Genomic DNA, 24,484 nt, shown 5'->3' on the forward strand with positions numbered 1-24,484 from the left:
GAAACAGCGGGGTGCCTGGGTGGCTCGGTCGGTTAAGCGTCTGACTTCGGCTCAGGTCATGATCTCACGGTCTGTGAGTTCGAGCCCCGTGTTGGGCTCTGTGCTGACAGCTCGGAGCCTGGAGCCTGCTTCGGATTCTGTGTCTCCCTCTCTCTGCCCCTCCCCTGTTCAATGCTCTGTCTCAAAAATAAATAAACGTTAAAAAAATTTTTTAAAAATTAAAAAATAAATAAAAAGAGAAGCAGCAACAGATACTTGCTATAACTTCAAATTAACCTAGCATTTACAGAAGAAACTCTTACTATCACTTCTGCTACAAAGTGGGCTTTTAGTAAATTCTATTTCCAGTACTAACTCATTCTTCTTTCGTTCTTTCCTCCTCCGCTTTCCTCTATCACACGCTATCTTTCTTTAACACAGATTTCAGAAACGCTGTTAAAATTAAAATAGAATATTCAAAAATGTCCCAGATAATGTGAACACACAAATAACAAGAGACTTCAAGAGATAAACATATGGACATACATGTACACACACCCGCCCACTTCAGTTATTTGGTTCTCTAATGGGAAGAAGATTTCTTGTCTTGACCAATTAAAAAATTCTTCATCTAGGGGCATCCAACTTTGGCTCAGGTCATGATCTCGCGGTTCTTGAGTTCAAACCCCGTGTCGGGCTCTGTGCTGACAGCTCAGAGCCTGGAGCCTGCTTTGGATTCTGTGTCTCCCTCTCTCTCTCTGCCCCTCTCCCCTGATCATGCTCTGTGTCTCTCTGTCTCTCAATAAGAAATAAACGTTTTTTTTTTAAATTCTTTATTCTATTCTTCAGTCTGCCAGTAATCTGGAAAAATTCCCTGGGAATTCTTTTATTACCTCATATGAAATTGTTTCCTCTTGGTTTATGTTATATAAGGGATTCTGTTTCAATAATTAAAATGTGATCATGTCTCAACAGGAAGCAAGCATTTCTAGATATCAAAAGGGGTTTCAGTCTCGAATACATATATCTGTATACCACGTTTACAACAGGTACTCAATATATGATTATTTGACTTGATTTTGCTCAATTCACAGTTGAAAACATTTGACATTCAGGATGAGATTACAATATTTGTCTCCATATTTATTACAACAATCTCAGTTATATTTATGCCATGTGGAGGGGATAAGTTGAGCAAGGCCTATGATCTATTTCTCTTCCAGAGGGGAAAACAAAAAAACAAAACAAAACAAAAAACAAACAAACAAAAAAAAACTTTGGTGACTCCAGTATAAAACCTGATCCTTTCTGTTAAAGACACTACCATTTGCGTAGAGGAAATTCCTTATTTATGAAATTATTTTAGCAGACTTCCCTTTTTATAGGATCACTTACGGCAAACACATTCAGAATGTATAGATTTATGAGGTATAGGTCCTTGAAAAATGTCATATAATCCTTGAATGATCTCAGTGTGGAATGCAGGTGTTTGATAACACTTCTCACTATGCGAGGTGACCAGAAATCCTTACTGAGATAGCTCATCTCTTACTTTGGTCCAGGAAATGTGTCTAATATAGAAAAGAAGGACCTGGAATCCATACGGGATATCCCAAATCACTCTTGTTTCACCTGTGTTTCTGCATTGCTTGTATCCTTTAAATTATTAGTAAATTATTATTTATTTATCAATGCTCAAGTATTTCTTGCTACTAGATAAGTTTCTGGTGCAGGTAAATCTAGTTCATTTTACTGTGAAAAAAACATGAAAAATATGACAACTCATCAGCGCTAAGAATAGGGTTTTCTATTGAAAACATGGAATATAGATTAATTTCCCACAAATTCAAATTCAGTAAACATTTACTGAACGCCAACACAGTGGATGACACTAGGCATATCCACATGCATTTTGGGTTTAATTCGGCTTAATGTTTCAAACAACTATGAAATGGCTTTCATCTTCTCAATTAACAATTGAGAAAATTGAGGCACAGAGAAGTTACATGGTTTATGAAAGGGCACACTGCTGACAGAGCTGGTCTGTCAACTTCTCCTGCCTTCAAATCCAAATGCTTTGGTTTTTAAAAAAACAATTGGGGGGGCGCCTGGGTGGCTCGGTCGGTTAAGCATCCGACTTCGGCTCAGGTCATGATCTCACGGTCCATGGGTTCGAGCCCCGCGTCGGGCTCTGTGCTGACAGCTCAGAGCCTGGAGCCTGTTTCAGATTCTGTGTCTCCCTCTCTCTGTGACCCTCCCCCGTTCATGCTCTGTCTCTGTCTCAAAAATAAATAAACGTTAAAAAAAAAAATTGGGAGTCAGAAAAACCAACGTATAAAATATGGCTCTGTTACTTACTAATAAATTCAGGGGTTTGCTAATTTTCCAAACAACACTGCTCGCGTGTGTAAGTATCATTAAGGTTACATACAAGTTTTTAGGTGGATTAAATGAGTTAATATTTTAATAAGGTCAAATACTGGGGCTCACAGAAGTTATCACATTGTTGTCCTTATTTCTGTTACTTCTCACTCTGAATCTCAGTAGCAGCCCTGAAAGTTCTAAACACAGAAGGCAAGCATAGTGATTTGAATGGAAAGGAGGAGGGAAAAGCCATGAACACTGCTCGCAACTGTTTGTTTGTTTGTTTTCCTTAAAAAGGTTGTGAAATTTCCACCGAACCCTAGTGGGGAAAATTGGTGGTAAAATATATTCATTTTCAGTCAAGGCAGCAGAGGAAAGACGGCGGTGGAGTATAATCTTTTCACTCAGTGTCCTCAAAAATTGACTTATTTAAAAAACAATGTTTATGTATTTAATTTGAGAGACAGAGGCAGCATGGGGGAGGGGCAAAGAGAAAGGGAGACACAGAATCCCAAGCAGATTCCACCCTGTCAGTGCAGAGCCCGGCATGGGGCTTGAACCCATGACTCATGAGATCATGACCTGAGCTGATACTAGGAGTCAGGCGCTTAACCAGCTGAGCCACCCAGGCATCCCATCTTCTTATTTTCAATGAAGACAAACCATCAGAAGGACAAGCCATGGTTAGGAGTGCACATCGGACAATACAGTAAAACCTTGGTTTGCGAGCATAATTTGTTCTGGAACCATGCTTGTAATCCAAGGCACTTGGGTATCAAAGCAAATTGCAAGAACCAACAGCTCAGCTGTGATCATGTGACTTTCAGCATCATGTACTACTCACATTTCAAGACATCGCTCATTTATCAAGTTAAAATTTATTAGAAATGGGTGCTCATCTTGTGCAACACTCACGGAACAAGTTACTCACAATCCAAGGTTTTGCTGTACTGTGACATACGGATCGAAAGGAAGCATGCCAAGAGCGCACACACGCCTCCTCAGTCCCTGGGCCCCAAGTGTGACTGTTGGAATACTGAGGGCTATATCCACTCAGCACATCAGATCAAAGTGGGATAGGCGTGCTGTGTCGGGGAAGTATCACACCACAAAATGGTGGGTGGGACAGGCAGGGACTAAAGGAGAAATCATGCTCACGGGCTATTTCTATACTATTGCTCACAGGCTATTTCTATACCATTGCTCACAGGCTATTTCTATATATCCTCCCCCTGATCAAGATGAACCACCCACTTGAGTTGGGGGTGAGATGCCTTGAAGAGGTAACAACTCAACATGGAAAGCTTCTGGCCTATTGAGCTTTCCCAAGAGGCAAAGGGCCTGCAGGATCAAGGTTTTGAAGAAGGTGTTTTACACACACACACACACACACACACACACACACACACACACCCCAAATGGATTCTGAGGACTTCCCCTAGTTTCCTTGATCCCATTCACACGTCTCTTGCAACTAATACACACACATAATTGGTGGAATTAAAAACTTACTCTTAGGTGCATCATAGAAAATTCTAAATAAAGAAGACAGAGACATTCTAAAGGCTTTCAGAAACACGGAGCAAAGGAACAAGTTTACACGGACATTAGATGTTCTGAACGCAAGAAGATAAAGGGTTAACCTTCCTAATTGTAAAGGGGAAAGAACCTGTGGCCCCTAATTTTATATGTAGCCATTTCATCATTTAAAACTAAGGATTAAATGAACACTGTAGGCATCTAAGACTTCAAAAGTTTTGCAACACACAGATATACATACAAATAGTATTTGAAAATACTCTCAGAGCAAGTACTATAGCAAGAGGAGAAATTAGTCCAGAAGAGTGGAAAAGAAAGTCCAATACATCATGGACGTGCAAATATGTTAAGATGATTGTCATGTTTGAGAGTATGACGAACTATGAAAGTTACAACAAAGGCGGGAAATATTAACATCATTACCTTCTCCTTTGTTTCTTCAACTCCTCCTGGAAAGGAGGTGTTACAGTGAAAACCAATACATCTCTGATAATCTCTGGCTTTTATGCTTCCCTTTCTTCTGGCTGGAGACAAGGAAGTGAGGGAAGCAGACGCAAGTCACAGGATTTCAGGATTGGGAAGTGAAAGAGCCAAGAGGATCCTCTCCAGTAGACCCCAGGGAGTCAGCAAGACCTCAGAGAACTATGCTTGTTGGGTTTAGGCAGATGGGTTTATCTTGTAGATACTCACATCCAGCGTTATGGAAAGAAAAGATGGCGTTCGTGGTCAAACATGTAATCGTCAGCAGTGAGAACCACGAAAAATGTGGCCAGGAAGGGAAGGCTATGAGAGTATCTGTAACTGAGGATCATAAAGACTGATGGACCTTGCTTGGGACACTTAGAGAGATGCCCTGATGACAACAAGGATATTAACTGTCTGGAAAAATGTAAGTCCCCCTGAGACTTAGCCACAATCCCAAGAAAAGTACGTATTTTGCCAACCCAGAAGAATGGGGCTTGACATAGTTCTTAAGTTGACTGCTAGATAAAAGTTCTTGCATCACTATGTGTTTTTAACCGAAAGGCACACCTGTTTTTATGGTTATAGTTTTAATTTGAAGTTTTTATACCAACATGATTTAAATAAAGGTCTAAAACATTATTGAGCATATCTTATGATAACCTCTGTGCTCTCTACAAATTATTCACTGCATGAGTTAGTGAAATAATGCCTAAATTTCTGGCTCTTAATTTAGGAATCCAGGACAAGTTGTCAATGTCACCTTTTGACTTACATCTGGTGGGAACTAAAACGAATTATGTGATATCCCAAGTGTGCACTGAACTGTCACCTTAGCTATTTGATAATGAAGATTATGCCTCACAGAGCTAGCATGTCCCTGTCTCAAATTCTAAAATGGAGTTTTTCAGTTACCTCGACAAACAACTGATATGAAATAATAATGATAACACAATCAGCAATATGTATTTACTTATATTCCTGTAAGTGAGGTGTGGACTCTTTAGGATTGTTAATATTTTGAAAGATTTGGTATTACATCTGATGTTAAATACTGAATTTGGTGTTAAATGGTAAGTAGCTTTAGCTCTTTCGTCAGTAAACTTTAAACAATGTGAAATTGTGAAATATTTACACAGATAACAGTTTTGGTGGGAAGTTAAGTACGGATGGTTCCCCAGAGATTCTGATGAAAGATGAACATACTGACCATCTAACCAGTGTGACTTCCAATCCCCACATGTGACCTTTATATTTACTTTTACTCCACCAAGCTTCTTACTGCTAAGGTCCAGGTTTTCAAAATCAATCCAAGAGTGAGACAAACTGGTTGGGCAAATTCTAATAGAGCTATGTTGACAACAGGACAGAGTATTTGAATGTGGAATTAACCCACAAATCCAGAACATATGCTTAGAATGCATGCAATACAAGGAAAGATGATTTTTTAAAAATGTTTATTGATTTGAGCGAGAGAAAGAGAGGGGCAGAGAGAAGAGGAGAGAGAATCCTAAACAGGCTTCCTCTTGTCAGCACAGAGCCCGACACGGGGCTCAAACCCAGGAACCGTGAGATCATGACCTAAGCTGAAACCAAGAATCAGATGCTCAACCAACTGAGCCACCTGGGTGCCCCAAGATGATTTTTTAAATAACTCCTCCAAAGGAGGTAAGTAAGTTGGAATGTATGTGACTAAGACAGTAGTTACTTTCACATAGATGTAAGGAAAAAGGAAATTGTACTTTGTGGTGAGCTGCGGAACGTGTAAGATTTGAATCTGAAAAGTGGATGTACTGGTAGATGCTGCTGGATTGTTTGGGAGCACCTGGAAATATGGGGTGAGTTGATAAAATTAGGTTTGGATGGGACAGGTATTTCCAAATCATCCACTTGGAAGTAATGGTGGAAGGTAAGGAAGCAGATATGACATCTGAGGAAGAGAAGACAAAACAAAAGACAATTGAGTTCCTTGATAAATATCTGTATTAAAAGGAAGGAGTGAGGCACCTGGGTGGCTCAGTCGGTTAAGTGTCCAACTTCAGCTCAGGTCATGATCTCACAGTTCATGAGTTTGAGCCCTGCCTGGAGCCTGCTTCGGATTCTGTGTTTCCCTCTCTCTCTGCCCCTCCCTGCTCATGTTCTGTCTCTGTCTCTCTGTCTCTGTCTCTGTTTCTCTCTTTCATTAAAGGAAGGAGTAAGCCTGACATTGGCTCTAAAACTGATATGAGGACAAACTATCAAGCAAATCTTATTTTTATATCAAGGAAAATCAGCGATGCCTACATCAATAGGTAATCCACTAAATAGCAAGCATAACATATTGAAGAAGAGGTAGATTAATACTGGTGTATGGCCTTGAAATTAGAGAGAAAGTTTTTTAAAAAGTAATTACTGTAAGCACAGGAAATGTAAGGAAGGGATAAATATTCTCTTCTCTAAGCAGAAATGTCCTCGCTAGGCAAAAAAAAAAAAAAAAAAAGAAAAAGAAAAAGAAAGAAAGAAAGAAAAAAGAAAAAGAAGAAAGACATATCAATGGCAGATACTCCAACCATTAGAGTTGGAACTGTACTACTTTTAATAAATGATCCAGAAAAATATGATGAAATACCAAAGATTCTAGATTATCTTACACTGATTTTGAAAATAAATCAGAGGAACAGCTTCTCAGTGTATATGGACAGACTGAAGAATAGTAATAGTTTTAGAGGAATAGGAAAACTACACTTCAGATGACAGGCTAGAGTCTACAGATTTCTACCTGAAAGAGAACCAGGAAGCACAATGAACTCCTATTTTTCCAGTGTTCTCTAAGTGCCCAGTCTAAATTTTTAGAGATACCACCAAAAGCTCAGCAGAAAAACATACTGTAAAACATTGTAAGAAAAGGCTTTTGTATCCCAATTATGAACAAGAAAACTCAGAAAAATCCAGAAAAGAACAATCAAGTCCATCAAAGACTTGGCCCACTTCAAGAGGCTCTTTTGTCATTACTGCTATTATTTCAAGAATAGACTACACTCTGAATAGGTGGAAAGATGAGACAAGATGTGTTTACAATGCAGAGTAGCATAAGAAATACAGACATGGCCATGGATTTTCCATTCATTATAAATATGTATCCCCAAAGCCTGAAAGTAATATTTGGCAAATAAAAGAAACTACTTCACTCTCTTATCCCGTGGATAGTAAACCCTCAAAGCGCTTGATCCATACCATTAAAGAGCATGAAAATGTAGGGTGAAGAAGCATTTAAAACCAGTGTTTCATAAGCTGCTTCACAGAACACCAGACCAAAGGGATACGGATAGATTCTGGGGAAAAAATAAGATTCTACCATCACGTAAGTTTGGGATGTAACAGGGAAACAGCCTAAGAGTTCCCTTTACTATAGGCCTTCTAAGAGCTTTTATTAACCAATATGCATTATATATTCAATATATGCTAGGTCAAAATATGTTAGATTATATCTTGACAACAAACTCTGCACTCTAGTGACTTAACACAATAAATGTTTATTCACCATTCACACTACATGCCCATCATAGGATAATAGGGATGCTCTCTGTCCACAAAAATCCCTGGCCAGTGGAGACACCACCATCTTGTAGTTGTATCACCTGTAACATGGGGCCTCCTTCATCACCATGGGAAGAAAAGGGAAACAAACAAACAGCAAAACAAAACAGACAGACGCTAATGTCTAGCTCACATTTTCCAATGTCTTATTGTGACGTTTACTTCACTCTGCTCACAGTTTTTTGGTTATAACTGGTCACATACGCCAGTTCCCCATGGGACTGGAAAATATAAAGAAGCGAGCTCATGTTTGGTGAGCACTAATGCCTTTTCCCCCGTGTCCAAGAAGGATTTCCCCAACTCATTTGAGTACAAAATTGTTTTTTAGTGTGGTATTTTATAGAATTAAGTGTTTATGAGGCACAATTTGGGAAATACCAACTTAAATAAGCTTTTGCTTGATAAGAAGGAACTTAAGCCATGTGCTTATAATTCAACGATAGAATTTTGATAGAAACACACTGGAGAATCATAAAAAGATGCCAAAATTATCTCCAGGCACCTTAAAGATGAAATATTGGCACCATAAAATGTAGTTTTGATTCAATATGGCGGTTGTTATTTTATTCTGTGTTCGTATACAAATCATCCATACGCATATGAGCTGTTTCTACATTTCTGAAGGAGTAGTTTTGATGTTTGGGAACTTTAAAGGGATTCTTTTCCTTCCAGTATTTCTACAACGTTAGCATGAATAATGCCAGCCTTTGATATTACTTGTTAAAAGGGAAGTCAGCTTAGCCTCCTGTTTCATTATATTTCCATTCTTTAATATCACTGAATAACATGTATATATTTAATGCTCCAAAGAGCTCATGTACCAATCTCTCTATATTGCACTATGTAAGAAATTCCATAAACTATTTTGTCGTACATATTTCAAAATCAAGGTTGGATTCTGAAAAATACCTACTAAATTTTAGAAATTTCCATTGTCAGTAGACAATCTTCTTTGTGGTTTAGGTTTTCTCTAAAGTGGTTGGCGTTGTTGTTGATTTTACATCCCTATAAGTATTTTTCATTTTGCTTTTTGTCATCTATTGGATTTTAATAAGTATTTTAAATTGGAATAATTTTTTTAATCTGCTTATTCTGATGATTTAGCTTCTTATTTCTCTTGAAAACAAGATTCGTGTTTATATTAAATTTGGAATATATATCAAGATGAAACTTTTCATAATAGATGTGGTGCTTCCAAATATATCATCTCAAGAACTATACCCACTTTTACGGTCACCAGTACAACATATATCGTCATGTCTCACCATTGCTAGTAACTAACTGTTTTATACTTGAACTCTCTACGCATACCTGCCAAACAGTATCAACAGCAGAAGAGTATATCTATTTTTCAGGCATTGTTTCATAAGTAACTCAAGAATTACCAATTTGCACAAAGGGGCCATAGAAACTTTATTCACTTTCCCACCGTAACATAAAATCTCCAAAGGATTCTGATTTAGACCTATGGTTTATTCCATTCTAATGGGGATGCATGGCACTTGTTACAGGAGATTATCAGTATCTTCCATACTTTAAATTCAAATGTTGTTTAATGTTTATTATTTTTTTTTTTTTGAGAGAGAGACAGAGAGAAAGAGAGAGGGACAGAGCACAAGTGGAGACAGGGCAGAAAGAGGGAGACACAGGATCCGAAGCAGGCTCCAGGCACTGAGCTGTCAGCACAGAGCCTGATGCGGGGCTCAAACCCACGAACCGTGAGACCATGACCTGAGCCGAAGTCGGACGCTCAGCTGACTGAGCCACCCAGGTGCCCCTAAATTCAGAATGTTCCAGACATTCCCTAAGTTGTCATAGCTTCTCTGAATAACTCATATGCAGTATAAGGGAAATGTGTTCAATAACTGGACTGTTTGCAAACAGCATATGATGGAAATTTAAACAAGTTTAGGCCTTAGATTCAGCCAAAACTTGGTATATACTTATAAAGTACATCATTTACTAGCTATTTACCTTGGGTTTGACTGAAACAACTTACTGCAGACATACTATTTATTTATTTATTTATTTATTTATTTGAGAGAGATGGGGGAGGGGAGAGAGAGTGTGTGTGTTATCAGGAGCAGGGGAGGGGTGGCGGGGGGGGGAGAGAATCCCAAGCAGGCTCCACGCTGTCAGTGCTGAGCCTGATGCAGGGATCAAATTCACAAACTGTGAGATCATAACCTGAGCCAAAATCGAGAGTCAGATGTTTAATTGATGGAGCCACCCAGGCACCCCTGCAGATATGCTTTTATTGTTATTCACCCCTATTTCCTAAATCAACTCTTTTATTTCTTTTAATTATTTATTTATTTTTTTTTTTTTGAGAGAGAGAGAGGGCGTGCGTGCACACTCAAGTTGTGGACGGGCAGAGGGAGAGGGAGGGAGAGATTCTTAAGCAGGCCCCATGCCCAGGGCAGAGCCCAATGTGGGCTGGATCTCAGCATCACGAGATCACGACCTGAGACAAAAGTCAAGAAAGTAAGAGCTGTGCGCTTAACCGACTGAGCCACCCAGGCGCCCTGCTAAATCAACTCTTTTGAATATATGATGCCATGCCTACATCATTTTGTGACGAGAGGAAATGACTGCCTGCACCATGTCTTCAAATCAAAACATTAAATACATAGGTCTGAAATACGTACTTGTAAATACAGTAGTTCTTCCATTTCTACCCTTTCAGTTTCTACAGTTTCAGTTACCAGCAGTCAAAAGCTACAACCATATGATCCTTCTTTGTCATATGATCCTTCGTCATCAGTAGGTCAATACACTGCCTACATCTCCCACCTCACTTCATCTCATCACACAGGCATCACATTATCTCACATCCTCACAAGAAGGGTGAGTACAGTCCAGTACGTTATTTTGAGAGAGAGAGAGAGAGAGAGACAGACCACGTTCACATAATTTTATTACAGGTATATTGTTATTATTGTCCTATTGTTTTTGTTATGAATCTCTCACAGTATCTAATTCATAAATTAAAGTTTATCATAGGTATGCATGTATAGGAAAAAAACATAGCATATACAGGGTATGGGACTACCCAGGTACTGGGGATCTTGGAACTTATCTCCCATGGATTACAGGGAATTACTATAAATGTTTAACACACATCTCACACACACACACACACACACACACACACACACACAAACACACAATTTACTGAGTCTCTCAGAAGCACTAAGTGCTTAGGTAATAATATTATCTGAAACACAGGTCTTACCGATTCCCCTTTCTGTGCAAGGACCTGAGGTTAAAAAATTCAACCAGATATTTTCGGAGCCAATAAACAATGGATGGAGAGGAGGTTAGATGTAAAGTCTAACTGTTGCCACATCACGCGCTCTTCAAGACTGCATTTCACAAAGGCACAAGGTTATTTCAACTAAAAGTCACAAAAAGCCGAACTAAAATAAAAACTAATAAAACGCTGAGCATATGTTTCTCATCAGAATCTGCAAACAGTTGGTACTAGCATATTACTGCATAGTATCTCACAATGGTACATGGGTTTTTTAAAACAATTTATTTTAAAAAATTACTAAAATTATTATATTCTCGGTATAAAGTTCTGGGTTAAGAGAAATCAGTACAATGTGATGCTACTAACACCAATTTTTAAGTTAAAACATCCAAATTCCAGATATTCTACACTCTTCTCACTAGCTATATTTGACCAAAAGCAATTTAATTAACCCTTTGACCATGAGAGTCCTTGTCATATAAAATGTCTATCTCCTTTATTCCATAAATTCCTCAAAAGCAGAAATTTCACTTTATACACCTTTGATTCTCTGCATCAAACATGGAGCCTTCAGGGCTAGTGAGTCACATGACATGCTGGGAAGGGCATACACACCATAGTCTCTTTGGTGCCTTTGGACATGGGTCGTCCTGAGCTAAGCAGGTGATGCCCGAGCACATGGTACCTTTAGGGAATTCAATCCACTGTGAAAGGCCACCAGTTTTTCCAGGAATTGAGTAAAAAACAATAAATATTAAATTGCTAACTTACTGTAACGGCATGCTAATTATTCTTTTATAATTTCTATTGCTCCTGTCCCTAACATTGACTATATTGCTGTAATAATTAAGCAGAAACTACATCACTGTGGCACCATTATTAACAATATCATCTTCTATTTTTTTTTAATCTACGTAGAGTTTTATTCAAAATTTGGGTTTTTAAATTTTTATTATTATTTTTTTTTAATTTGAGAGCGAGAGAGAGCACGAGTGGGGGAGAGAGATAGACGGAGAGACAAAGAATCTCAAGCAGGCTCCACACTCAGCACGGAGCCCGATGAGGGGCTGGATCCCATGACCCTGGGATCATGACCTGAGACAAAATCAAGAGTCAGACGCTCAGCCGACTGAGCCACCGAGGAACCCCCAAAATTTATTTGAAATGCTCTCCCTTACCCTCTCAGAAAAGTGTGCTCACACCTTTCCTGAAGTGTACCTTGCATTCAAACCCTGTTGTCCATCATGTTTCGTAAAGAAACTTAGACAATTAGCGTACGTTTTGAGAATTATGGAATTATAATAAGCTACAAGGGACAGGTAACTTTTTAAGTCATTAATTGTCTCTTTATTTTGAAAGAGACACAGAGACAGCGTGAGCAGGAGAGATGCAGAGAGAGAAGGAGAGTAGGGGATCCCAGGCAGGCTCCGCACTTGTCAGCACAGAGCCCAACGCCGGGCTGGAACTCACTAATTGTGAGATCACGACCCCCACCGAAAAATGACTTGCTTAACTGAGAGCCACCCAGGCGCCCCTAAGGTGCAAGTAATTTTAAATCATGCCTGAAAGTTTAGGAATGTTGTAAAAATTAGCTCACGAGTCCAGAGCATCTCCTGACATCATGTGTTCATGACGATGTAAAATCCGGGAAAGCACCATTAATGCTTTAGTCACATTAATACATAAGAAAACTAATAAGCTTGCCTCTTAGAAATTCTGTTGAATACTTTGTCTCCTATTTTTATGTCACTTTATTGAGTAAAACCAATCCAAATGTAACCTCACAGGGTAATTCTCTTGTGAATAGCTCCTGCAGATTTAGATTAAAATGGTATCTGGCCAAAAAAAAAAAAAAAAGAAAAAAGAAAAAGAAAGAAAGAAAAAAGAAGAAAAAAAAGCAGTTTAATGCTACAGTGAACACTGGGCACTAATCCTCAAGGATCATTTGTGAAATGAAGGGTATGTGTGACAAAAATAAATGTCCTTTCTCTTATTTTTATTTTTTTAAAAAAAATTTAAATGTTTACTTTTTGAGAGAGACACACACATACACACACAAAGCGTTGAGAGGGGGAGGGGCAGAGAGAGAGGGAGACATAGAATCCGGAGCAGACTCCACTCTCCAAGCTGTCAGCCCAGAGCCCCACTTGGGGCTCGAACTCACAAACCACGGGATCATGACCTGAGCCAAAGTCAGACGCTTAACCGACTGAGCCACCCAGGCGCCCCTACATTCAACGTATCCTCACTGAGTTCTCTTCTACACCAGGCATTGTGTAGCAAGAGATACAAGGCTCAGCCCTGGAGGTTTTTACAGTTGTTCATATCACACTCAACAACACAGTGGGCACAGGGGCCATCTGTAGAGAGAAGCATTTCATAACCTTCTATGAACTCTTGTCTTCTTCTTTGTTATCTTGTTTGTTTGCTGTTGTTGTTACTCTCATCTTCTGCATTACTCCATCAGGGAAAAAAAATGCATATCGTTGAGATGATTTTATGAAAAAAAGAGGTGTGAGATCTCTCGCCAGATCTTTTTCAGACTACATCCCTAACCACCTCCCACCCCGGAATTTTTCCCACTGTAGGTTTTATTGTGTTTAAGGAGGTTCGTCTCACTCCTCTTTCTACTCTCCATTCCTGGATCACCGTGGCTCTAGAGTCACTGAAGTGGAATTCTGAATTATAAGGTGTGGGCGTAAGCCTCAATAAATTAAGTTAAAAATGACCACCAGGTAGCTTATCGGTTTTTAATTATTAATTTGCTTTCTGTGTGTACACAGGCCAGAGTGATCACCTGTACAAATATACTAAATTCAATTTGGCAAAGAACACACAGATATTGAGATCATTAATCACCCTACGTTCTGAACCAGACAAATACTTCGTAGTCAAAACAAAAGCAATTACAATAGATTACTGATGTTTGGCAGGGCAAAATGCTTCTTAAAAAAAAGAGAGAGAAAAACCCAGCCATTCCAAACACAGTTGTTAGGGGCACAAGTTGATTTTTCATTAGCTCAGTCTCTGTGAAGAGTTGGCCCTGTTCATGGTACAGTGTTGCGTTAACAAGGGTACGTCCACCTCAGGGTTCCAAGCCAGACCTAGATTTCTTACGAACCCAACACCAACACCAACACCATGAGCTCTATTAAAGAGACCGTGACTAATTAAATGCTTTCTTCTGTTACTTGGGTTTTGCTCTTCACACTTTAAAACTAAGAGTCGCAACAAAAATTGAGCTAATGATACAACTGAAGAGCTAAATGGAATCCCCCTCCTTCCTATCACCAAATGTGGGAAGAGGTGAGTGAGTGACCAGTTATGGACAGAAATGTTATTTTTTGACTATCTGTCCAGTATTGCTCCCACTATAACAGATACTGTCAAAATTACTTGAAAGAGATTGATTTTTTTTTTGATCACCTAGGAACATCCCATATAATTTTTGGTTCCATGGCTTCTACATTTACAGTGTTTTAGGATGAGAATTTATATTTAGAGGAAGATAAAGAGTGGTAGAATTCTGAATGATCAACACACACAGGATGCATTTATCCTACTGAACCCACTGAAGCAAGAAAGAAAAATAGCGCCTTGAGTTTCTCAGTATGTAAAAATAGTAAACATGATTCAAGATGATAATCCATAGCAAGATGTTCTCTGAAAAACTATAAAAGCAACTTTCTCCATTTAATCATTATTTAACAGAAAACACCACCTCTTGATCTTCTGATTTACTTTTTTCCCTTGAATATACATTTTTTTTTCCAAGTCAGCGAGTAGGCAGAGTCTGTGAGTCTGACATTTCCATGTTGACTGCTAAGAATTTGTTTTGTTCAGAATAACTTCTATATTTTGATTACTTTTTTTTTAACAGGGCCATTGAACAAGACTTACTGTTTTTAATGACTGTTCAGTATAACAACAAAGTCAGGAAGGGCTATCTTGGTCACCTCTAAAGACTGGAAATTTATGGCTGTTCTGTGCATGAGACACCAGAGAACGAGGAAGAGGAATGTTTGACGTTCTAGTGAGTACACTTCTCAGATCCTGGGAAAGCCACTTTGGAAAAATTTCGAACCACAGGGATATGATCCATTGACCAAGGATTTAATAAGGCATAAAAAGAAATGTATTAATCTAGGAGTTCGTAGCTCAGGCCTGGAGGCTAGACTGTTTGGATTCAAATCCTGGCTCCCCACTAACCAGCTATGTGAATCTTCCAGTCAGTAAAAAACTAGTGACTCACTAACCATTTGTGTGACTTTAGTATAGCTATTAAGCCTTATAACTCAGTTTCCTCATTATGAGATGGAACCAACCTCATGGCTCGTTATGAAAATGAAATCATTGACACACACAGAACATACAGAATTGTTTCTGGCAAACAGTATGCACTTAATAAATGTTAGCTCTAGTTATTATGGTAAGAAACAAGGAAATCATATCTTATGAAGAATAATTTCAGCAACTTTTACATACAAGAGAAGGTACATCTGAGCAGAGTCATTCCAAAAAGCAGACCTAAAAATAACAAATGGAGGTTTCAGGGCCACAGACTTAAATGAGACCCAAGGAGATACTCCTTAATAACTAAAACTGTCAAAACGTGAGCTCCCAATACACTGAAGATGCTTAAGAAGAGGATGATGACTTTCAGAGATACTAGAGGGTATTTCTATCCAAATTGCTGCTAGATGAGCATAATAAATGTCTTTCCAGTCCTAAGGATCTGTGAGATTATATGCACAAAATGGAAGAAATCTTGCTAGAACATATGTGTCGCCTGATTTGGCATTTCTCTGGCCAACGAACTGTCACAACCAACTTCTGCCAAGCCTATCCAACACCCACCCCCTCCTCCCAGGGGAAATACTTTCCTTAAGTTACATTCAAAATTGAACAGTATACTATTATTCTACTAATGTTGAAAAGTAGAACAATTACAGAGTTTCTGACTCTAGTCTACAAAAATAGACACAGAAGCCTTTGGCTTAGTTTTAATATTTCAAAGAGCCAAACCCAACACTTACTATTTCCCACAATGAGGATGAATGGATTAACTAAACTGCAAAGTTCCCTTTTTTGAATGGAATTATGTTGATGGACTTATGTTGTCTCTGGTTCTTGATCAGAGGAAGCCCTAAGTGTTTTCACTGTTATTAACCAGGAAAATTATTCATTAGTTTATACACTTTGGTGTTTAGGAACCTTCAAAACATGCAATCCTTCGATTAAAAAATAATTACAGTAGGAAGAGGTTCAACAAGATTGGTAACCATTCTATATGTCTGTTAGAACAGTCAATTAAATGTTAGCGTTTTTAGGAGACAACATGTCTCAGAGTCAGAAGAACTGGGGTGCATCCAGGCATTGCTGGTTAAATGTTTCGAGACCTTGGGTAAATTATGAATGAACATCAGTTATTACCTCCTTAAAATGAGGATAATGTTTGCATTTGCTTATTTATTGGATACTACTTCTATGAAAGACTTATACATACCATCAAACACAAGCTACATTACATTACAAATGGGACATATTCAAGAACTGGTTTCCCCTAGAAAATATTTTTGCTGATGTAACATATTTTAGCCTCAGGAAAAAAAAACATTTTGAATGAAATTATATATTTGTTAGTAACACACATAGTTACCTGTAATTATCACTGACCATGTGGTTTGGCAGTAGACGTCCTACATTTATTGGCATTTCTTAATTAACTAAGATATGGTTAGGGTATACGAGGTTTACAATGTCAGTTTCATATTTTACGATCACGATCTATAACCGAAAGCAAAATAAAAGTGCTCAGCAGGGTGAAGCAATCCAGATATGGCTCTTGGGCAAAATTCTGGCCAATGACTGGATCAGATCTAAGAATAGTTTTTGATGTTTCTGAATGGTTGGAAACAATCAAAAGTAGCATAAAATTTTGTGACACATGAAAGTTACATGAAGGTCAAAGTTTAGCATCCATAAATACAATTTGATTGGGACACAGCCTCACTTATTTACAGACCTATTTATTCATTCATTCATTCATTCATTCATTCATTCAATATTGCTTACCATGGCAGGGTTGAGAAATTGTGACAGATACTGTTTGGCCTCTAAAGACTGAAATATATTTACTCTCTGGCCCTTACCAAAAATATTTGCCCCCTGATTCAGATGGCACTGAACTAAACCATTTCCACTGAAGACTATCTTAACTGTTTATTTCCAAGTCACAAAATAAATATGAATTTGGAAGTGAAAACTTGCAAAGTACATATTTAAAGATGCATCTATACGTAATCTTTTTCACCATCATGGAGGGCAAGTCTGCAGTCTTCCTGAAAAACAATATTATCTTTTTGGATGTGTGATATCTGGACCCAAAAAGGACTAGAATGAACTGAATATGATAATTAGTTTAAATTAAAACAAATGATTTAAGCTCTTACCTAGAACATTCATCTCTGTTTTGTTTCTATCTTAGGAATAAAATGAGAAACTTCAAGACAAATATCGTAACATAATTAAGCAGCTATTGAAATGCTAGCTCAATACATTTTGGCTTAAAATGGATTTAACTGACTGCTGTTCTCAAAAATTTTAAAATATTTTTAAAATGTTTTAAGATATGTATTTTGGTAGGAATATATGTACACACACACACACACACACACACACACACACACACACAAATAATACATATACAAAGAAACACATTTCTATCTCCCCGCCTACATCATCCAGGCACACACACATAAGAACAATGATGCAAAAATCAAGCTACAATAGGACATTCAGTATGGTGCTAGTCCGTGATCCTACACTGTTCCTCCCCAGGATGACTGAGTAATTAAGCTGTCCTTGCCTCAGTTTCTTCATCCTTGAGACGGGGAAGACAGCAATTATGATGATAAAAACATACATCATCGAGTTCACTAAGACAGTGGAATGACGTTACATACATAATGTACTTCAAGCACGAGGGGGACATGTTAAGCCCTCAACAAAGTTCATCAACAATTATTCTCATGGTCGCTATTGCTAATGCAATTTCCTGTTCCACGATTCTGAAGGGTCTACAGATGTAGGACAACATCTCCAGGGACACGTCATCTGTCTTAGCAGCCTACGAAAGAAAGGCACCCATTGACCTGAATATGTCATTCTGTAAAAAGAATCATTTATGTCACGTAAGGTATGGATGGGGAGGAACGGGTAGAAGGGACCCCAGCTGCAAAGATTGTACCCTTTCTCTCATCTTTAGCAATGCCGAGTGCCCGGAAAATGTCTGCTAGTTAAGCACTTGTCTTTATTGGAAGGAAGATTTGAAAGAAGGAAGGAGAAAAGAATTGGGGGCATTTTCCACTCTCCTGTAGGGATTCTGGCCATACATAAAGAAGGCTTATCTTTTTCTTCAGGCAAAACCTGTTTATCATTCATCAAAAAGTGCACATAGTGTTAATAGAAGACTATAAAAAAACAGTATCAGGGAAGGGTCAGTAAAGTATGAGTACATTCTAATGACCAAAGCCCAGTAGAATGCACAAGTAATTTCAGAATCATAAATTTTGCTTCTGACAAGGTAGGAAAGGGAACAAAACCTATTTTGGGAGAAAAGATGCTTTTTGTATTGTGTGGTTGGTTTAATCTGTTCTCTAGTGCTTGTGTTTATGCATGCAATATTAGATCTATCCCATTTCCCCTGCTGGATTAGATTTTTTGCCAGTGATGAATAATAAAATGCAACTAACTTGTAAATGTATCAGACTGTGAACCACTGATAATTATAAGGTTTTATCTGTAAAACTGTTTTTCAATATATGTCTGAAATGTTTGTAGCAATTGTTTATGGGCAAGATTGTAATGTCCGTGTAGGGCAGAAGTAGTCTTTGAATGATGGACTTAACTGTTCATGTTGGTCCATCACTACGTGAACCTTTTCCCAAGGTGCTTCTCTACTGTGGTGTGGAAACAACTTATGCAGAAACAAATCAGCACAACGGGCTTGAGACTGCTCTCCTTGCAAGGTTTGCACTTGGCTGGTGTCCAGGAACATGAATGGTAAAGAGCTTCCTACGCTAAGGAGAACTTTCCTTAAGTGATAAGAGTAGTCCCCCTTGCCTAAACCATTTGGGCAAACCGTACGGTTTCTACTGAAGATTTGCTTTCATTCTCAGAGACTGAACTTGCTATATGTCAGACAAAAGGTGCCACTGACCCACCACAAAAACCCTAGACTTCCCTCACAGGTGCCATTTCTCATGTGTCACAACTCACGGCTGGAGGAATCATGTGTTTTCTGTGTGACTCCAGATGGAGAGGATTCGTGGAAGCTTATACCTAGTTTTCTCTGGATTTCACCCACCTGTCCTTTCTCTTTGCTTCTTTACTTTGTAATAAATCAGATCCAGGAGTATGAGTATGACTGTATTCTGAGTCCTGTGCGTCCTAGGGAATCACAGAAACGGGGGGTGAAAGATGGGTGGAGGGAGGGCGGGGGGTGGGGGAGCCTAAGCGATCCAAACACACAGCCTGACTTAATGCTGCTAAAAATCTGAGGAAGATGCATCTCTTGGAGTAAGAACTATTTTTTAACTTTAGATTAACTTTGTAATTGAACTTCTTTTTATTAAAAAAAATTTTTAACATTTATTTATTATTGAGAGACAGAGACAGAATGCAAGTAGGGGAGGGGCAGAGAGAGAGGGAGACACAGAATCCAAAGCAGGCTCCAGGCTCTGAGCTGTCAGCACAGAGCCCGACGTGGGGCTCGAACCTACGAATTGTGAGATTGTGACCTGGGACGGATTGGACGCTTAACTGACTGAGCCACCCAGGAGCCCCTGTAATTGAACTTCTTAAACTTATCACCACAGACTGAGAGAACTTCATGAAAATTTCCCCAAGTTCTCTTTGAGGAAAGTATGAAAGGTATAAATATTCACTGAATATTCTAAGGGATTCAGACATATTATGGTGATGTCTTTAATAGCTGCCTTAGAGAAATTTAATCTAAGGTTGGTCTGACTTTAAAGCCGGTGCTCTTACCAGGATGGTGTACAAAATCTCCTGAAAACAGCAGAGAGAAGAGCTGCCTTCTATTTTAGTCTAAAGATATTTGTTATAACTGTTTATACTTTATGTGCTGCTGAGCATAATGGATACTTGGAGTACAGAAATGTCATGCCCAGGAGAACTGAGCAGGTGTAAGGAGGCCAGTCAGCATGTCCTAGAGCATGTGGATAACAGTTTTGACCGTTCCTCTCAGGTGTCACCGTCACTCGTATTTTCACTCTGAAGGGGTGCAAATTGGGTGGTTGCTAAAAGATTAGAACACAAATATCCTTGATTTGTAAGTGGGGTGCTCAAAAATGGGACAGTAGGACTCACTTGCTTATCTCTCCAGTCCTCCTCCCTTAATGCACTGGCCCTAAAACTCCTGGCATTTCCCCCCATGCCTTTCAACCCTACTACCTTTCCCTATGGAGTTCACTAATGATAATAATATGACCATTCATCACAAAATGCTTGACATTCATGTTTCAAAAAATGAACAGAAGCAACGCATCTAAGGAAACAAGAATCCACTCGCAGAGTTTTGTCTTTACTGTGATTATAATGTGCACTAAATATTTAAAGGGTGCAGGGCTCAAAATATTATTTCATATGTGGCTGTCCTTCCTTCCCAAGAGGGGATAAAAAAAGAAATTAAAATGTGAACTGCAATAAGAAAAGTTGCCCTAGAGATGAGAAACTCAAAAGGAAAGGATATAAAACAATATGAGAATGGAAGGTACATATTAAAAGGTTTTAGCAAGTATTAGATAAGGAACATTAGATACATTTTGAAGGAAGCTGAAAAATAATTCTGGTAGTTCTAGGACAGTAGTTTCTTCATAGAAAACACAGAGAGTTAAAGACAAGAGTTCTAAAGCACTGTGATTGATATTTCATCTCTTTAGCTTATAATAAGCCACATATAATGCAGATAAGGTTATTTTTTAAGGAATTGCTTATTAAGGTATGAAGAAAAGCAACTCCTTTTTGAATGGGCATTGTATGTCTACCTTGGAAAAAAACATTCATACTAATGAATACTTTGTGTTATATGCTGCAAGGCAATTTACTCTTACAAACTGTCTTGCTTCAAAGCACTTGGTAAAGGGCTTCTCAGAGAGAGAGGAAGAGAGAGGGAGAGAGAGAGATAGTGTCAAACAGGAAAAATAAAGCATAGTCTTTCAGGCAACATAGTAAAGAATCTATGGAATACAGAAAAGCCAAAATAACCCAATGAACTTCTCTATGAGGGTTGAGAATAAAGCCCAACACGAAGCTGTGACTTACATATCTCACTTTTTCACATATTGTAACACAAAAATGAAAAAAAAAACAGATTTAGAAGAATGTTGAGAGCCGTGTTTTTTTGTAACAAAAAGCATCACATAAAATTTTCTCCATAGGTAAACGATACCACTGCTACTGAAAAAAAAGTGAGACTTCTGTGTGCTAATAGGAAAGGATCTCAAAGTTATTCTATTCAGTGAAATAAGCATCTATAGATGCTTACAGAAAGGACCACTGTGTAAAAACAAGATCTATGCATATACTCAAGTGGGTATATAGATACTTGGGAAATTTCAGAAGAGAGACGAAAGAAAGGGAGGATACATGGAATCTATGATCCTATGGAAGGAGACGGGAGTCTGAAGCAGGAAGAGTCACTATACTTTGTCTTGTATATATGCTCAAAATATCTGAAGTCTTCTATAGTTCTACTTTGGTTCTTTATATATTAGACCTTACCTACACTGTTTACCCATTGTAAAAATCAATTCTAATTTGAAATCAATTGTTTACCATGAAAACATGTGTGTATGTGTACATTAAATATTATTCTAGCTGACCATCATAACAGATCAATAGATTAGAAGCTAGTCAACCAAGAGACATGTGATTTTTGTTCACATTTTTCATGTCTGGTAGTATGCTTCATTATTTCTTTACGCCTACTTAATAATATAATTGGTAACCAAATTTTGCTACTGGGTTGGTTTATTCTCATTTCATGTCAGTCACATGCTGTACGTACTCAGGAAAAGAGAAATGTAATTCATACCGAGATAGATTCCATTATAAGGCTTCATCATTTTAGATGAAGATATAACAAATGGCCATTCTTATAGTGTTTCTATAAAATCAAAAGTCTTTGTCTCATTGTTACTCCTCTTGACATGATGGTTTTTTCTACCCTATACCTGTGACTGTCCTTTCATTTTGAAGTTTATTCATTGTCCCCAGTAAATCCTTTGCATAAATACAGAAAATCTTTGCATAATACAAGGTGATATAGATATTGTCATAAACAGAAAATAACTATTCTTAACATTATCAGTGCCAAAGCTTGCATAACTTTTCTTCATTCATCAATCTCCAATAACATCTGAGAGTCTACAAAGTTCTAGTAATGTCATTGGACCAAAAACAAAACAATGAAAACCAGTGGTGGCTCCTATACTCATGCTGCATCTTACATAAGTCAATGCATTTATTCTAATATTGTGAATAAACTGCATAGTTTTTGAGCTGCTGTAAAATGACCATGCAGATTTATGAGCTCCCTATCAAGAGGAGCATTTACCCTATGACCCAGCGATTGCACTACTAGGTATTTATCCAAGGGATACAGGTGTGCTGTTTCAAGGGGGCACATGCATCCCCAAGTTTATAGCAGCACTATTGACAACAGCCAAAGTATGGAAAGAGCCCAAATGTCAATTGATGGATGAATGGATAAAGAAGATGTGGTATATATGGAGTATTACTGGGCAACCAAAAAAAAATGAAATCTTGCCATTTGCAACAATGTGGATGGGACTAGAGGGTATTATACTAAGCAAAATAAGTCAGAGAAAGACAAATATCATATGACTTCACTCATATGTGGAATATGAGATACAAAACAGATGAACATAAGGGAAGGGAAGCAAAAATAATTTAAAAACAGGGAGGGGGACGAAACATAAGACACTCTTAAATGCAGAGAACAAACCGAGGGTTTCTAGAGGGGCTGTGGGTGGGGGGATGGGCTAAATGGGTCAGGGGCATTAAGAAAGACATTTGCTGGGATGAGGACTGGGTGTTATACAGAGGGGATGATAACTAGATCTACTCCTGAAATCATGACTGCACTGTATGCTAACTAACTTGGATGTAAATTAAAAACAAATAAATAAATAATAGTTTAAAAAAAAAAGGAGCATTTAATGGGAAATGGACAACCACCCATACAGACTGTTGTATAAGGGACTTTTGCTTGGGGTGGGAGAGTTGAACAACTAAGGCCACATCCAGCTGTGACAGCATTCTTTTATTCTGCCATTTTTAGTTTTCTGCCTAAATGAATGTTCCTAGAAAATCTTATTAAAAATGTTTTTACCTTAATAATGGAATATTAAAAGTCAATGGAGAAAAATTATCTCAATTTTTTTAATACAAATTCATTACTGTATCTTTCTTCAAGGATCTAGTGAAGATGAGTAACACAGTGAGGAAAAAGAAATTTTAGAATAGGACGGGAGAGGGAGTGATGTGGACTTTGTTCATTAAAAGAGACACTCGCAAAGGCAAAATTAACTCCTTGACATTAATTTCTTCTGAAGTTCATTCAGGATCCTCAAGCTTGAAGGTGAAATTCTAATAGCTGAGCTCTGGACAAGTTGTCTAGAATCTTTCACCAACTAAAATTTGGTTGTGAAACTGGAAAGGAGAAATCCTTCAAGACTCCGCAGGCCTTTTAAAATCACAAATCATACAGTTTCAGCAGAACCTCAGACCTCACGTAATCTAATAGTCTGATATTATAGATCTGGTAAGTGGAGTTCAGGATAGTTAATTGTCTCAACAGCTAGCTGGATAGCTTTTCCTTTACCATGTTTCTTTAGTTATTTACTATCTTCATGCCTTAAAACTTTTTTCCTGGTGCTTCGTATCTCCAAATAATAATAGATCATATTTTGTAAATCTGCACGAAAAAGTAGGCCTTGTCTAAAGAAAGGTTAGGCCTCTGCCCTTAAGAGGTAATCTATGTCATACTTGAAAGGATTATCTTTCTTTAGAGTGAGGATTGGCCATCCACAACAGTCTGCTCAAGTTCAAAAGGGTGGGAGCTACCCAAATGAGACCAACCATATGATTTAGGTCAGGGGCTTTGGATCATGAGGTATCAGTTGACATGGAGACTGAATTCAACCATGAGGTCAATCATTCAATGAATTTTACCTGTGGAACGAAGCCCGAGTACACACT

General features: G+C 38.2%; 1 protein-coding gene and 1 non-coding gene across 2 annotated transcripts in view; both read right to left on the reverse strand.

The window, feature by feature from the left end:
* The window catches only part of CNTNAP2 (contactin associated protein 2), a 1,948,817-nt gene that overhangs the window by 1,662,481 nt on the left and 261,852 nt on the right, over positions 1 to 24,484 (reverse strand). The gene's annotated exons all lie outside the window — the stretch shown is intronic.
* TRNAR-CCU (transfer RNA arginine (anticodon CCU)) lies at positions 2,883 to 2,974 on the reverse strand. Its single transcript has 2 exons — positions 2,938 to 2,974; positions 2,883 to 2,917 (listed from the first exon to the last, which is right to left on the reverse strand). It is a non-coding gene; the product is annotated as a tRNA-Arg (tRNA).

Source organism: Acinonyx jubatus, chromosome A2 (genome assembly GCF_027475565.1).
Source record: "Acinonyx jubatus isolate Ajub_Pintada_27869175 chromosome A2, VMU_Ajub_asm_v1.0, whole genome shotgun sequence".
Classification (NCBI taxonomy): Eukaryota; Metazoa; Chordata; class Mammalia; order Carnivora; family Felidae; genus Acinonyx; species Acinonyx jubatus.